Here is a 15,606-nt window from a genome sequence, read left to right on the forward strand (position 1 = left end):
AGCAAGGGCTATTTAACAGCGCCTTTCCTTGTGTCCCCAGTCTGCGCCGTCTCACACAGAACCTCGTTTCTTGTCACTCCGCTGTGAAGAACAGCAGGCCACAGCCATTCAGGCTGTCCCATCAACTGTGAGTTTTAATTTGAGCCACTTTCACATTAGGAAAGCAAAAAAAAAAAAAAAAAAAAACCCTTACTTTTTCCGCCAACCCATCTTCACCCCGTGTTGCACCACCTAAAGCTTTCAGGCGATGCTCTACTCCGGATCAAGCCAAGCATATCAAGTGTGCCCGCAACACTCACAGGCTAATGAACAATGCACAAAAACAAAAGGAACAGCAAGGCTCCTATTATCTGATCTTCCGTAAAACACAAAAACTGCCTTCTCTGGTGCAGAGGAAGTGCCAGGAAGCCTGCAGGTGTGAGCCAGTTAAAAGAAAACGCTTGGGCTAAATAGATTCTTTGACTGTCAGGGATTAGAGTCATGGCACTAGTGGTAACACACATCTTTTCCTTTAATTCACAAAATTTTCTCACGAGTCTGCAAGAGTTCACCCCATCAGGGGCTTTCAGAGGCCATTGAAATGTCTTAAGTTTTAATTAAGTTGGAGTTGTCAGAAGAAAGCTTTTTTGGCACAGAGTCAGGGTCATTAATTACTGCTATCTTTGTTTCTTTCTGTAAAGAGAACTCTGCTGACTTGTTGGGTTACTTACCCAGCCTACATTTTCTACCCTACAGCTCCCATTCGCTTCCAAGTGGGACTTGATTAAGTAGTTTACCAATTACTTCCATCAGTTTTTGGTACAAAGCATTTACACAATCTTAAATCTTAAAAAAAAAAAAAGCATTTCTCATTAGTGGTTTAGGGAAGAATATTAATAGCAAATTCATCTAGTAAGTTATCAAGCAGCTGGATTCTTGCATGGATTTTTGCATTTAAATATAAATATCCTCACATTTTTCACATCCTTATCTATTCAACACACCTATTCATATTCTCACAGCCTGGGACTTTGCCTTCTAGGCAGTGCTCATCAATTTTAAAATTATTTCCTATCTCCCCATAATACAGAACTCTGGCTGGAAACATCCAGTTTTGCCTGATATCTTTTCAATCAGGCAAATGTTTTTATTATTTCTGGATGAAATCGGCTGCCACTGTCACTGATAATCTTTTGCAGATGTAAAAAAGTAGAAGTTTTTAGGTAATTTGTTAGTATGCTTAATATAACCCTAAAATAAGTTTTTAGCTATTTGGATCAAGTACTCAGCCCACTACAGATCTTTTAGAATTGATTGTTTTGTAAAAAATTTTTCAAAGTTCTAAAATACTACACAGACCTGAATATGTTTTTTATATATATATATATATATATATAATTAATATAATTATATATATTATATATAATATAATATAATATATAATAAAATAAATAAATAAATAAATAAATATATAATACAAATAAAATAATTAATTAATATAATTAATAATATATTATATATATATATAATTAAGTATGTAAAAGTCAGGAAAATCATATTTCTTTTAAAAAAAATCATGACTTGAAATTCTGGTATTTATGAGAAAGCACACTATATTGAGATCATTTGCTTTGAAGAATTTCCCTTACAACTTACAGTATATTTTTTGTATGTGTCCCTTGGAAAGATTATACACAATTTCTCATTCTTCCACTTCATGGCAAAACAGCAAAAGCGAAACAGTTTATTTAAGATTCAGGAGTGAGAATGAAGTTGAAGAACTGTCTCAGAGATATAACATAAAGTAAACTTGAATCACGACAGATAGATTTCTATCCACCAATATGGCTAGAATTAGTCGTGGAACTTAATAACATCTACTTTTAAATCTGAATGAAATGGATGGGAAAAGATTTACAAACCTGGGCAAATTCAATTGCCAGAATCACCCGTTTCTTCCTGATGAACATATGATACCACTTCCAAATATTTTTCGCCCAGTAATCTCATCGTCACCCGCCATGATTCACAATAACAAATGCATTACACCAAATACCTGCCGTTTCAGACCTGGGGCCCTGAATGCCATAATAGCGCTCATCACTGTAATGATAATGACTCATCATTATCTGATGATTCTCAGATGAGAAACTTCTGAGCCCAGAATTTGGACCAGACTCCAGGGTAGGGAAAGCCAAACAACCAGTGTTTTCATTCATTCAGGTCCAAAAATGGGTGGCTTTGGAAGGGATAGGAAAATTCCTGGTTTGGCTGAAGAACTGATGCTGTCATGTCTCACAGATAAAACTATCTTTTTTTTGCCATTATGCTTTTCTACTTATTAAGCCCAAAACGATGCGCCTGAAAAAGAGGGGTATAATTTTCCTCTAAGTCCTCAATAGAAGTTCTAAATGTCATTTCTAATCCGGAGCAAAGGATATAAATTTAGAGGTCTAGAAGAAATAAATTAGGTAATCAAATGGAGCCACTCAGTTAATTTTTTTTTAAATCCAAGTTTTCTAAAAAGCAGTGAAGTAATAGGCCCCCATAGATCATTTCAAAGCCAAATATTAAGGTGAAACTCATCTTCCCATGTTAAACAGCTACAGAATGTGAAGGCTTCGGTCCCCTATGGTTTTTATATCACCCCCGAAGATACCAAGAGGAGAAGGACTGCTTCTCACCTACAAAACACCTGTCCAGGTGCTAGAGTTAAGTATGCACTTAAGAATTGAGTCCACGTAAACGAAGCTACATACAATAGGTAAATCTTAAACTCAGAACCGAATCCATTTGCTAAATAGGATGATACAAAAAATTTACTATTTACAGATGTATATAATTTGCAGATTTTAATAATTCTGTAACATCTAAAATCATCGACTCACTCTGGGAGCCAATTCAGCCCACCCCTTAGTTTGACCCGAATTTGTGGTGACTATATATGAATACAGTCTGGATACAGTATTTCTGAATTTGGATCTTCCTTACGATAAACTTCTTCTGGATTGTCTGAGTGAGTGTGAAATGGTTCTGCGGAGTTTGAGAAGTTAGTGGGATCCACTTTTGAGCCGTGTTTTAATTCCACAAACGTCTGATGTGCGCACTGTGGCAAGCATGGGACAAGGCACTGAGGCCCCGAGGGGGCACGGGATTCCCTCAGGGAGCTCGTGGCCTGAGAGACACAAAATGAACAGATACAGCCTGCTGTGAGAAGGTGTCTCTCTGGGGAGAAAGCAGAGATTCCGCAGGAGCAGCTGCCAGGCACCTCCATCAGGTCCACCACAATGAGCCCTGGGGACCGCAGCTGGAAGGGCAGCCAGGGCAGATGGAACAGCATGTGTCATGCCTACAGGGAACACAGATTGTGGCCTGTCTGCTGTTCTTATGGAGAAGGCCTGAGGCTGGGCTCAGAACTGGAAGACCTGGGCAGCACTGAGAGACATGCAGTGGGAGTGAGATAAGCTCAGTCTTCACGCTCAGAAAGGCCTCAGAGGCCCCAGCAGGTTGGAAGGGCACCCTGGCGGTGTGGCCAGGGCATGAAGGGAGGTACCCACGCGGCTGGCTGGCCTTTGCCCTCATTCTTCTGACTCTCTCTCTCTGTCTCCCTTGCCCCCCATCGTGGGTGTGTGTCCCCCGAGTGTGGGCCTTGCATTCAGGTGACTCCCAGGTTTCTCTCTCTGACGTGGGCCTTTCTTCCGAGATCTAAGTTCACTTCCTACAGGCGCCACCTTGGCACATCCGCTTGCACGTCTCACAGCAGCCAAACCTCAACACCCAGAACACTGAGCTGATGCCCCTTGGCACTTGTCCTCTGCTCTTTCCCACACTAACTTCCACTGAGTACTTTCTTATGTACTAAACGCTATTCTAAATGCCTTACATACGTTCTCTTATTCAGTCCCCACAGTATGGCCTCCAGAGTGGGAACTAGTCTTATCCCCTATTATACAGATGTGGGAATTGAGGCATGCAGAAATGAACCAATTTGCCCAAGGTCATAGTGCCAGAGAGAGGCAGTCAGGCTGAACCCTGCAGTCTTCACCATTAGACCATATCCTTCCCCAAGAATTTCCATTGGTGGCACTTCAGATTCACCCAGTGGCTCATCCCAGAAGTCTGGAAGTCACCTTTGGTGCTGCTTCTTCCTTACCACCTACATCTCAATGATCACTCCATCCTAAGCACACCTCCTAACTAGTTCTCCATCTATCAGCTCTTCTACCTGTCACCACGTCTCACGCCAACAACTCTTATTCCTTCAGTTCAATTCAGGCAGTAACCACGGTGTCTTGAAAGAGCACTTGGACTCTGATTTATTCATTTAACAATTGAGAAAACATCTGTTACATGCTGTGCACTGTTCTAGGTGCTGGAACTGCAGCAGTGAATAAAACAAAGTCCCCGCCCTCACAGAGCCTAAAGTCAAGAAGCAAAAGAAGAAATACAACAAACAAATAAACGTATAAATTCAGGTAATGATAGGGCCTCTGAAAGTAAAGAAAACAGGACAAAGTAGACAGACAGGGTAGGGGTGATGGAAGAAAATCCTATTTGAGAAGCTAACCTGATAAATTCACACCCCTAGTTAATACCCTTCAATGGTTTTCCTTTTCTCTTAGGATAAAACCTAAAATCATGAACATGACTCTACAATGACCATATGGCCAGGCCTTCCCAGATCACTTCCGGTTTAATGCCAATTGCCCCTTCACTTTAAAAATATTTCAGCTTTGAAGATGAAGTACGTGGTCCTCACACCCAAGGGCCCTGTACGACATGGCTTCAACTCAGCTGTAGCTTTGGTTCATTCATCTTCCTCACTTGCTCACTTTACTCCAACCATCCTGATTTCAGATCTTCCAAGAAAGGTTTATTCCAAGGGTTACGCTTCCAGAACTCCCTCAGCCTCCAGTGCTCTCCTTCTCCACTTTGTCTTCCTCCCATTCACCCTCTAAGTCACAGCTTTTCAGCTTAAGAGTCTTTTCTTTTTCCTAAGAAACCTGTCTTTATATCTCTACCTGTTGTATTTAGTAGCTTTTCTTTGGAACATTTATCTCATCAATAATTAAGTATTAATGTCATTGATTGACTGGTATCTGTCTTCACCACCACACTGCAAGCTTCATGAAGGCATGGAATGAGTCTTTCTCATTCACTGTTTGATCTCCAGTACCTGAATAATGCCCAGCAGGTAGCAATGTGCTAAACAATATAGCTAGAAAGAATAACTGTAAGGCACAACTAGTGGCAGGCAAGAGAGCAGAAGTACCCAATAGACTGAAGAGTCAATCAAGACAAAAGATTTGATGGAACTTCTTGACTGAAAGACTGAATACAGAGGAGGACAATAGAAAGAATAAAAGTAACTCCTTGGTTTCTTTCTAGCTTGAGCAAGTGAGTGGAGGAGGCTACCATGAACAGAGATGGGAGATGCAATATAGAGAGTGGGTTGGAGACAGGGATGTGCTATACTTCAGACATCCTACATTTGAGATACCTGGGAGATGCCTAAATAGAGGTGATCATTTACAGCAAAATATATTTGCTTTACAACAATGATATTCTTAATAGAACCTGCATGAACTCAGGTCCAAGGAAGTTTTAAGAAGAGTTGTGAAAAGCTAGAAATTCCCATTTGCCTGGTAGAATGGTGATTTTTTTAAAATCATATATATATATATATATTTGCCTCTCCAATATCAACCTTGAGAATAAGCATCAGCTCACAGAGCTGAGACAGTAGCAAGAGGCCAAAACCCCCACTCAACAGGCTTCTCACTCCAGTTTTGATTCCATAAATAGGTCTACTGTCAAGAAGTAATTTGAAAACAAACAAACAAACAGTCCTAGAACACTGAATAAGAAGACAGGAGAAACTGTGATCTTTGTAAAATGTTAAGCTTTGTTGCTGTTACTTAAATAACTTTTCAGATGTTTGCTCCACTCACTTATAGTCAGTAAACACTGATATACATGATCATTTGCCTAGAGAATGAAGTCAAGAGAACCTTTGACTCCAAAAGTGGAGTCAAGTAACGTGGATTCAAAGGAAAACTTCTCAAATTCTAAAGTGACAGAGAAAATCATGCAAGGCACATGCGATCACATCACCAATATGAAAACAGGGTCATTCTCCACGTATGAAAGCAAGGATTTGGGGAGACATTATTCTCACTGCCCTCCTCCCTGGGTTTTCCCACAGTATCTGGCACTGCTGGCCGCCTCCTCTTTCCTGAAATCCCTTCTACTTTTGACTTCAGTGAAAAGCTCTCTAAGCTCCCATCCTTCTGGTTGCTTCTGTTTTGCCGTCTCATTTCCTTTACCTTAATACATAAACCTAGAATTTTCACACGTGCTCTCTCTTTCAACGGCAAATCTCTCCTCCACCACTTCCTTCTCTCTCACAGGTGACTTCATCTCCTTGATGCAGATCACTCACAAATCAAAATTCCTAACAGTGACATTTCTCTCAAAACCCACACCATGCATCTAACCACCAAAATCCATCTCTTCATGGGATTCCCACCTTTTCTTCCGAATCTACAATCCATACATGAGCCGTCATTTTTCTTTTTGCACCTGCCTCTGCCCCCTCTCTGTGCCCTCTGTTTCTGACTATGATACAAAACAGAAATGTGGGTGTCATTTCAGATGCCTTCCATTTCAGATGCCTTCCTTTCCCCTGTCCTGGGCATCTAAAAGGTTGGAAGGATTTATCTGTGCTAATACTGTCTTCAACCCTACCTTTCTCTCTGCTCCCACTGACCCTCCCAAAGCCATTTACTTCTCACTGGAATTACTGTCATCATCCCAAGAGCTCGCTTGACTACAGTCATCAGGTGAATTCTTAGCATCATGACCTGCATTGTTACTATTTATTACCACTAATACTATTCCTGTATCATATTATGCCAATCCTGTGGCCACAATTCATCAATGTCACCCTAGTGTTTATCAAATTCCCAAATCCTTAATGCATCATTCACGGTTTCACATTCCTTTCTTGATGATTCCATTCCTTGCCCTCGGGTGCCAGAAAAACCAAACTGTTCACCTCTTTTTATTAAATACCTACAAGTGACTCCCATATCTATGCGCCCCATTCATGCTTTCCCCATGGTTTACCCTTTCCAGTTTCCTAGGTTTACACATCCAAATTCCACCCTCTATTGAAAGCCCAATTCAAATGTCACCTCGATGAAAAAGACTTTCTTGACTGCAACAACCAGAAATATCCTTGTCCTCCTTTGAACCAAAATGCATTTTATCTGAATCCCTTTTACGGTGTTAACATATTCCTTTCATTGCACTTATTTACACACAGACAGGATGTTCAATCCATCTCTACAAGATGCGGAGCCCAGAGAACATGGCCAATGACTAACCACGTGCTTCCATTTAAAAAAGGAGTTCTCTTTCGACAGCAATATTGTATTTTGGAAGAGCAAAGTTTTATAGACAGCTCAAAGTTTCACTTTTGCTCTACCTCTCACTAGCTCTCTGTCTTTTAGAAGTTAATCCCTTGAAGGCTCAATTTCTTTTCTAAATATGGCTAATGTTATCTTTCTCACATATGTCTAACACGATTACGTCAGGCAATCACATACAAACAGCTCCGTGCAGGTATCTAATAAATACCTCTTTCTCTCCCCAGTCTGTTTGCAGTAGGTCTCTGAGAAGGCTTGGATACCCACGAACGGCAATTTTACCTGACAACGTGCAAAGATGAGTTCTGGGCGAACAAACATTGTGCTGAACACCAGAAACTGACACAACATTGTAAACTGACTATACTTCAATTAAAAAAAAAAAAGCATATGAGGTTTGGGAATGAAGAAGCCAGGGGCCAGGAGGACCCAAGCTGTGTTTCCCAGTCATTAGGGCAAGACTGAGGGAAATAAAAAGGCTAACCTAAAGAATTTGTCCCAACCCAGAAATGTTATTAATACAAGAGGTAAGAAAATGGAAGGGCTGGCGCTAAATTACACTGAACAAATTTAAGGTGATGTACGGGGCTTTTACTTCACCTCATTCAGTCTCCATTTTACTGCTGAAGAAACTGAGCTCCTATGAACTTAAGACACTTCTGTTACCTACTTGGTAATAAAGCTGGGACGCAAGCTTAGGACATGCTGATTCCTCTGCCCATGTCAGGTTATATGGTGTTCACACACACACACACACACACACACATACACATCCCTTTGTGAGAGACAGAGAACAAAACAAGGGTACTCTGATTCTCTGAAGTGTCTCTGCTGGGTTTTGACTGGGAGGAACTGAATATTAGTTAAGGGAAAGAAAACCACATTAATAAAACAGCTGGCATGTGCCCGAAACCATGCTGGACCAATAGAACACGTTCTTGAAGAAGGAAAGATTCCACTTTCCTGAGATAATAAATTGTTCCTTTCACTAGCACTTGGAAAGCAATACAAACACCTTTTTGCACATTCCAAAAGAACTTTTAAAGAATTATTAGAAAATATTTCCATAGATCAATATTTAAATCAATTGCTCTCAAAACATTCTTCTGAGCATTATTTTGCCTGCTGGTCTCCATTCTGTACAGAAAAGAAAAAAGGGGAAAATAATTGGAAAAGTTGCTATTAAGATTTTAAATCTAGAAATCCTTGTAAGGTCTACCAATCCCACGGGGTATCTCTTATTGATCACCGATAAGCTAGGTATTCAATATTATCCACAGCCCAAGGTCACAGAAATGAAGTGTTTTTACTTTTCAAGCAATGACTGAAATTGGATATTTCCTCATAGAAAAGACTGTTCATATAGTGAAGTTACATGCGAGATAAAAATTAAAACCGCGCTTACATGCCATGCTATGCATCACTTTAAATATCCAAGTGATAGTAAATTTCGAATAATTTGTTAACTCATGTGATGGCCCCACAAAAAGGCTGATCTGATTAAGCTCTCAGAGGCCTCTCTGAGGCCTCAGAGGCCGCCAAATCACATGAAAGCTGGAGAAAAGAAACACTGAAACCCAAAAAAGCCCAATTAACCAAAAACCCAATTATTTGAATAGAACTTTGCCATCCACCGACCTAAATGATGTTTTCAACCTGTCTTTTTTAATACTTGTTCCACAAGATTTCTAGAAAATGCAGCAGTCCTACTGTTACATAATTAGTCATTTTTCAAAGTGCCGTACTGTTTGTGTATACTAGTTTTAATACAGCTTATGTGCTAGCTGTTTTTTCCATCACTGAGGGATACGGGACCCATTAGAAAGATTCTCCTGATTTCTCTTAGCATTTTAACCATGGTCAGGCCATATATCTGTTATGATATGGACTAAAGCATGGATTTGTGAAGATTAAAGTTTGGGTGTGCTTCTTCAATTAATAGCAATATGACCTTAAGTAAATTATTTAACCACTAAGCCTCAGTTTTCTATTCTTTTTTATTAAAGACTATAATAATGGCCTCATTGGCTGGTTTTGAAAATTAAATCAAATAACAGGTGTGCTGTACCTAGCAGCACTGTGCCTGGCAATGGAACAGACAGCGAATAATCTGTTCTGTTCCCCTTCTTGTGGCAGTCTAAGCTCTGGTCTTTTAATTCCTCTTAACCCCACGAAAATTTAGTAATGATACAAGAACACATACATCACGTTACCTATCAAACTGTCATCAGGTTTTGGTCCCCTGCCACTTAGAGGTGATTTCTGCTGGAATTATATTCTATGGTTGATTATTAGAGAAGACAACTTCATTTCATTCAAGACATATTAACCTTTGCATATAAAATACTAACATTTGAGTAAAACTACATTTCAATATTCACCACCCAAATTACCAGAAAGAGGGCATAGACCAAGCTATGGTCTACGATTCATTCATTTTAAGAATTTTGGCACATCTAAAACTTTATATCCTCAAAAAGTCTTCATACAGAAAAATGTGAGGTTTAGTTAACATTCATAATGATTTTTCAAAATTGTAGTTTCTGAGAGAGCTTTGTACAAGGATTTATTATTGCATTTAAGGAGCGTCTTAAGGTATAACTTTTATGGTCTATTAAGCATAACTCTCAAGCACCTTAAACACAACTAAATGAGGTGGAATTACTATTCACTTGTATTTTAGGTTACCGAGTGCCCAGGCAATTCCAACCAACTGTATCCGGAATAGCATTTTACGACAGCTCGTGACTTTCGACGCTGAGCTTCCTTGACTTAAAATTTTTACGAGATTGAAAACTCGCCTCTGAGATGGTGACTAAAAGTTGGGTCATTAGCCCTCACCTTTTAAGAAATAATGTCGCAGCAGGCTGTGTTTGAACCACTTGAGCACAAGGAGGTGTTAACAGAGCTGTTAATTAACCGAGGTCTGGAACCTATTGTGCAGAATTCCAGAAAGTGGGAACAATAGCGAGATACTGCTTAAGCCACAGCAGGGGAAGAAACGACTTTTGCTTTAATAATATAGCTAAAAACAGTTCATAATCCCGGTAGTAGGTTAAAAGGGAGCAGCACCCTGAAACTAACGGTCAGAAATAGGGGTGAACTGACATTGCCTTTGAAAAGACTAGCTGGAGCGGATGTGGTCAGAGCTGGATACTAAAGTGTTGGTCTTTTCAGGGAGGAGGGTATAGCTCAGTGGTAGAGTGTGTGCCTACCATGCATGAGGTTCTGGGTTCAATCCCCAGTACCTCCATCAGCAAAATACATAAATAAACCTAGTTACCCCCCCCCACCAAAACAACTTTCAGAGTATTGGTCTTTTTGGAGCAATCTCTACCTCTATACATGAATAGACATGGGCAATTAAAAAAAGGCAGCAAATGGCATCTCTTTTATACACAAGCCTCTGATTAGATTAACGCTTTGCTTAAATCATCCAAGATTTCAAAGAGCCACAAGGACAGAGATTTCATGGCTTTCCTTGCTAAGCTTATTCTAATGCTTCATTATCCACTGTCAGTTGAGAAGATCTCAATAGGAGAAAAACCTCTTCTTAATTTCACAGTAAACCCCGTTGGTCTACGGAACTAGAGAACTGACCAGCAGAGAGAAATAAACAAGCAAAACCGCTCGACTTCTGGACACACGTTACTAACTATTCCCCCATCACCTCCTTCCCAGATGAATTAGTCTCAGTGGCATTGGCAATGTCCTTTGAGAAACTGTTTAAATGTCTTCTCAAACTTTGTCTCTTTTACATTTCTCCATATCGCTTTTTGAAAATACGTAATCCTAAACTCTTTATCTATAAGATCTGACCAATACTAAGAGAAAACCCCTAACGCACTCTTCGTGCCCCAGTATTTCCTGCATTTTGTTGTTGAGACATTGCCGTCAAATCACGTAATGAGAGAAGTCAATGACAGAAACATATGAATATAAAGTTCTGCTGCTAGAATAAAAACATGTAGAAATTAACGGGACCCATATGATAAGATGTAGGTTTAAATGAAGAATCACCCCCCTATTATCACTTTGAAACCAGAGCGTCTGCAACAGGCATAATCATTACCCTTATCAATTGTACTTGGACATAGGTTTTAAGCAGTTGGTATGAAGTGCTTATAGGCAGTATTTCTTAGATAGAACCAAAGCAGATTTGGAGTTTTTCTTTTGACTTCATTTCCTCAATAACAATCGAGTAGGATATTTATGGGTTTTCCTTAGAAACTGGCTTATTTACAACCATTATTGTATGTACTGATAAATCATGTTATTGAGTTTATTCATCAAATGTTAAGAGTTCTGCCTATGGCTACTTCTCCCATCTGAGGTCCTCATGAGGCTGAAGCGTCTCAGGCACTGGAAACTCTGAGCCATAGATTGGGAGGTGACTAGTGGTGACAGGTGGGTCCAGACAGAGCAGAGCGGCAGAAGGACCCCTACATTAAAGGGGGAACACTCCGGCCCTGATAAGGGAAGGTGGCACAGAGCAAAGAGGAAGCAGCAAGAATGGCTGTTCATCCTTACCATTGGGATGTCTGCAGGGGACAAAAGCCATGGGCAAAACAAGGTTTAATAAGGAGGCCAGAGAGACAGAAAGGAGGGCCATGAGAAACCCTCAGATCCAACACCTCTTAAGCAGGAAATTTTCAAGGACAGATCTTGTGTGATATTATTTCCAGAGAAAAAAATAATACCCCTTTGCCCTTCAAACATCACTTCCCTCACGTTCATTGGTACATAGACTTCATCTGGAAGTGGTAACTGCTTTAATTCTGTTGGAGGAGTAGAAAGCTTAAAATTGCAGCTATTTGAGAAAACATTTTTAGACACAGTACAAGCGAGGACTACAAACTGGCAGCATCTTGGAAGAAGATTCTAGACTTTCTTGGAAAAGACGAGAAAAAGATGAGACCGGGGGGTAAATGTAAATTGGTCTGTCTATATTTATCTGAGCCTCCACAAATAAATAGCATAAAAATTGATCATTCAAAATTTACGATTATAGCATCCCTGAGAAAAATGAATATATCTGGTTTTATCACGTGTTTCCAACTTGCCGGCTTTCACCTGGTAAATTCTTGTTAACACATCTTAATTCTAGTATTATGGATATTTGAAAGCTTGTGAACAAAAACCACCTTAGACTTGGAACTTACAAAATATTGTTTACATATTATCTCATTTGATGTTCACAAAAAGTTAACAGGAAAGTCAAGAAAGATGTTAAATTCTTTTCCCAAATCTGACTTCCTGGACTTTCACTATTACCTATATTCCTAGTCATCTCAATTGTATTCTTCTATATATATACATATTTATTTGCAACTAGAAGTTCCTATGTCTAATACAGGCATAATTACTGCCCTGTTGGTGCTTCTTTTCTCCTGACTTCAGACTTCCTATAATCTCCAAGAAGCTATCTCTATAAATACTAAGAATGTAATTGGGTGTTCTGGACCAGAAACCAGTCATCCTTTCTTTGTAGCACTAGAGGGATGGTGTCTTACTCATTCAGGATGGTATCTATTAAAACAAAGTATTCTTGTAAAGCATCTCAATGTGTTTTCATTGAACGACTGGCTGTCCTCCAGAGGAGTAGACCCACTTCAAGAAAGCATTCTAAAAATCTTGATTTTATTTGTAAGTAATTTTTCTCCAAATGGCCTTTCAATTTTAGACTATTCTATCCAGTGAAATTAGTACTAAATAGCCCAAGCAAGACAGCTGAGGGCAAATATTCCCAAATGATCTATTGTAACATGTTTCCCTTGGCATCTTTCTGTCTATGAAGTCAAAGAGATGACTCTAAAAATCAGGCCAGAAAGCAGTCAAAAAGGAGACCATTTGCTTTCGAGTCTCATTTAAGAATGGAGGGGCTTTACTGATGAAACATTCCAAAATTAGAGAATCAAGTGATTTTTCAGTCTGAATGTTAAAGCAATTTGCTTATATTTAAAAACACATGTATTACTTAAAATGGTAGTTTTCAGGGGAGGGTATAGCCCAGTGGTAGAGGGCATGCCTAGAATGCACAAGGTCCTGGGTTCCATCCCCAGTATCTCCATTAAAGAAATAAACCTAATTACCTCCCTATCAACAAAAATTAATAAATTTAAAAAAATAAATCAAACAGCAGTTTTCATCTCTTCAGATCCAAGGCTCTCTTTTTATAACGTCCCCTTTACTATAGTGAAATAAAATCGCATATAACATTATCATTAACATTACACACAGAAATCAAACAAATCAATATAATGCCCTAACTTACGTAAAAGAAGAGATTAAAATCAAAGGAATGGAAAATAAAACAATTCATATTTCATCTTGGAGAAGCTGAGGCACGGCCACGTGTGTGATGAAGGAGGCATGTGCTTGCATCCATATGTGGCATCACTGTGAATTCACCAGCACAAATGCACCTGCTTACAAGTGTCTTGCACTTGCAACTCACATTTCATGAGGAAGCTTTGCGATATAATTTTTCAAAGTGGTAGAAAAATACTGTGGTAACACCAGTTCTAATAGTCTAGCTAAAAGGCACTGAAAAGCTGACCGTCAGCTCTCAGAAATCTAGCAGAAGCTCTCACGACCTGAGACACACCTGGGAAACGCCTTAGAAATCTATTACTGTGATCGCCAACATCGTCTCCACGGATTTCCGAAACACCCCCGGGACGATACTGCAAAAATCCAGGAAGTCAATCCAGGTCCCCTACTGAGAGCCAGGCTGACTTTGAACTGCCTGTGATCCTTTCTGATTCAGAAAACCCTCCCCCAGCTTCCCGGATAGAGGATTAAAGTCGTTTGTTTACGCATCTCTTTCACAGAGTGTGTCTCAGTTTATCAGATACATGATTTTAAAGTGTTTAACTTCACTTCCAAACTGCAAGCTCCATGAAGGCAAGTAAGTATCTGTCTGTTTGACCCTTTATCCTTAGTGCCAAACCTGCTGTCAGCACATGGTGAGTGCTCAGGGATGAAGGAATATTAATGAAAGGATGGATAAATGAATGTGTATCCACTCAAAAGCTAGAGTCTTGACATACTGTTTCACTGGGTAAGGTGCTGAGATACTGATCTCTGAGTATGCATAGCTACCTATTGTGCTGAACGTTAAGTGCATCTTTAGAAATTTAAAAAAAGCTCTTAAGAGAAACAATAAAAACCAGTCAAAATGAGAAAGCAATCCTTCCTTATATAACAAACTCAATATGCATTATAGAGCACAGTCAAAAAAAATACAGTCTTTAGATTCCTATCAGTGGACTGGGTGATTGCTTGAATTGCCAAAAGGATATTTTAAAAGGTACAAAATGAATATTTATAGTTTCTGTCACTAGAAATAGCTGAACAATATAAACTTTGAACAACAGATCTTAAAAAATAATCACTTACGTCACTTCCCCACCTAATATGACAGTTCCAAACGATCCTCATGGAGAGTATTTTATTTATTCATATCCTATTTCATTCCAAGAGAGGCTTGAAGCATATATTGTAAAGGAAGCATTTCTATCCTTGGTAAAGACTAAACAAATTCTTCTAATTTTTACCTTGGAATTGAATAAAATGAACAAAATTAGAGCTCAAGATGACAAAAGTTTGAAATACCTAAATGTCATTAAGAATGAATTTAACTATTGAAATGTATCTCCAAACCCAAACTTAGCCAGATGATCAATCATCTCTGCTTTTCCAAACAGCTACACTTCCATCTCTTACAATAATGTAGTGCTCAAATCTTTGATAGTTAATTGTACAGGATTACTGCCTGGCCATCAACCAACTCCGTGGCTTGGGGGCAGACCTTTTCTTTAACGGTTCATCACCGAGACTTCACCAGCAGGACCACACAGATCACTGCAGTATATGCCAGGAAAGTGAAAAGCTGAGAGTCAGCCCACCCCACCTGGGAGGGATTTCAGTTAACAGACTGCCTAGGTAAACGGTAACCAAAAGGAGCAGGTATGAAGTCCAAGAGCGGATTACGCAGCACAGCAAATGGGGGAACAGATTTTTGTTCATGGGTTACCTCATTCAACATTTCTCTCAAATACAGTAATTTGTCTTGAAAATAAAGGAATAACATCTGCAGTGGGTGGAAACACCAAATCAGATAAACAAAAAGGAAAATGATTTTGAACATTTAAGGTCTGAGGGGAATTTCAGATTTTCACCAAAATTAGATTTT

General features: G+C 39.4%; 1 protein-coding gene and 1 non-coding gene across 2 annotated transcripts in view; one reads left to right on the forward strand and one right to left on the reverse strand.

Annotated features, from left to right (window-relative positions):
• Positions 1–15,606, reverse strand: part of ZFHX4 (zinc finger homeobox 4) — a 173,211-nt gene that overhangs the window by 83,590 nt on the left and 74,015 nt on the right. The gene's annotated exons all lie outside the window — the stretch shown is intronic.
• On the forward strand, positions 10,590–10,662 carry TRNAG-ACC (transfer RNA glycine (anticodon ACC)). The gene has a single exon. It is a non-coding gene; the product is annotated as a tRNA-Gly (tRNA).

This window comes from Vicugna pacos, chromosome 29, assembly GCF_048564905.1.
Source record: "Vicugna pacos chromosome 29, VicPac4, whole genome shotgun sequence".
In the NCBI taxonomy this organism is placed as follows: domain Eukaryota; kingdom Metazoa; phylum Chordata; class Mammalia; order Artiodactyla; family Camelidae; genus Vicugna; species Vicugna pacos.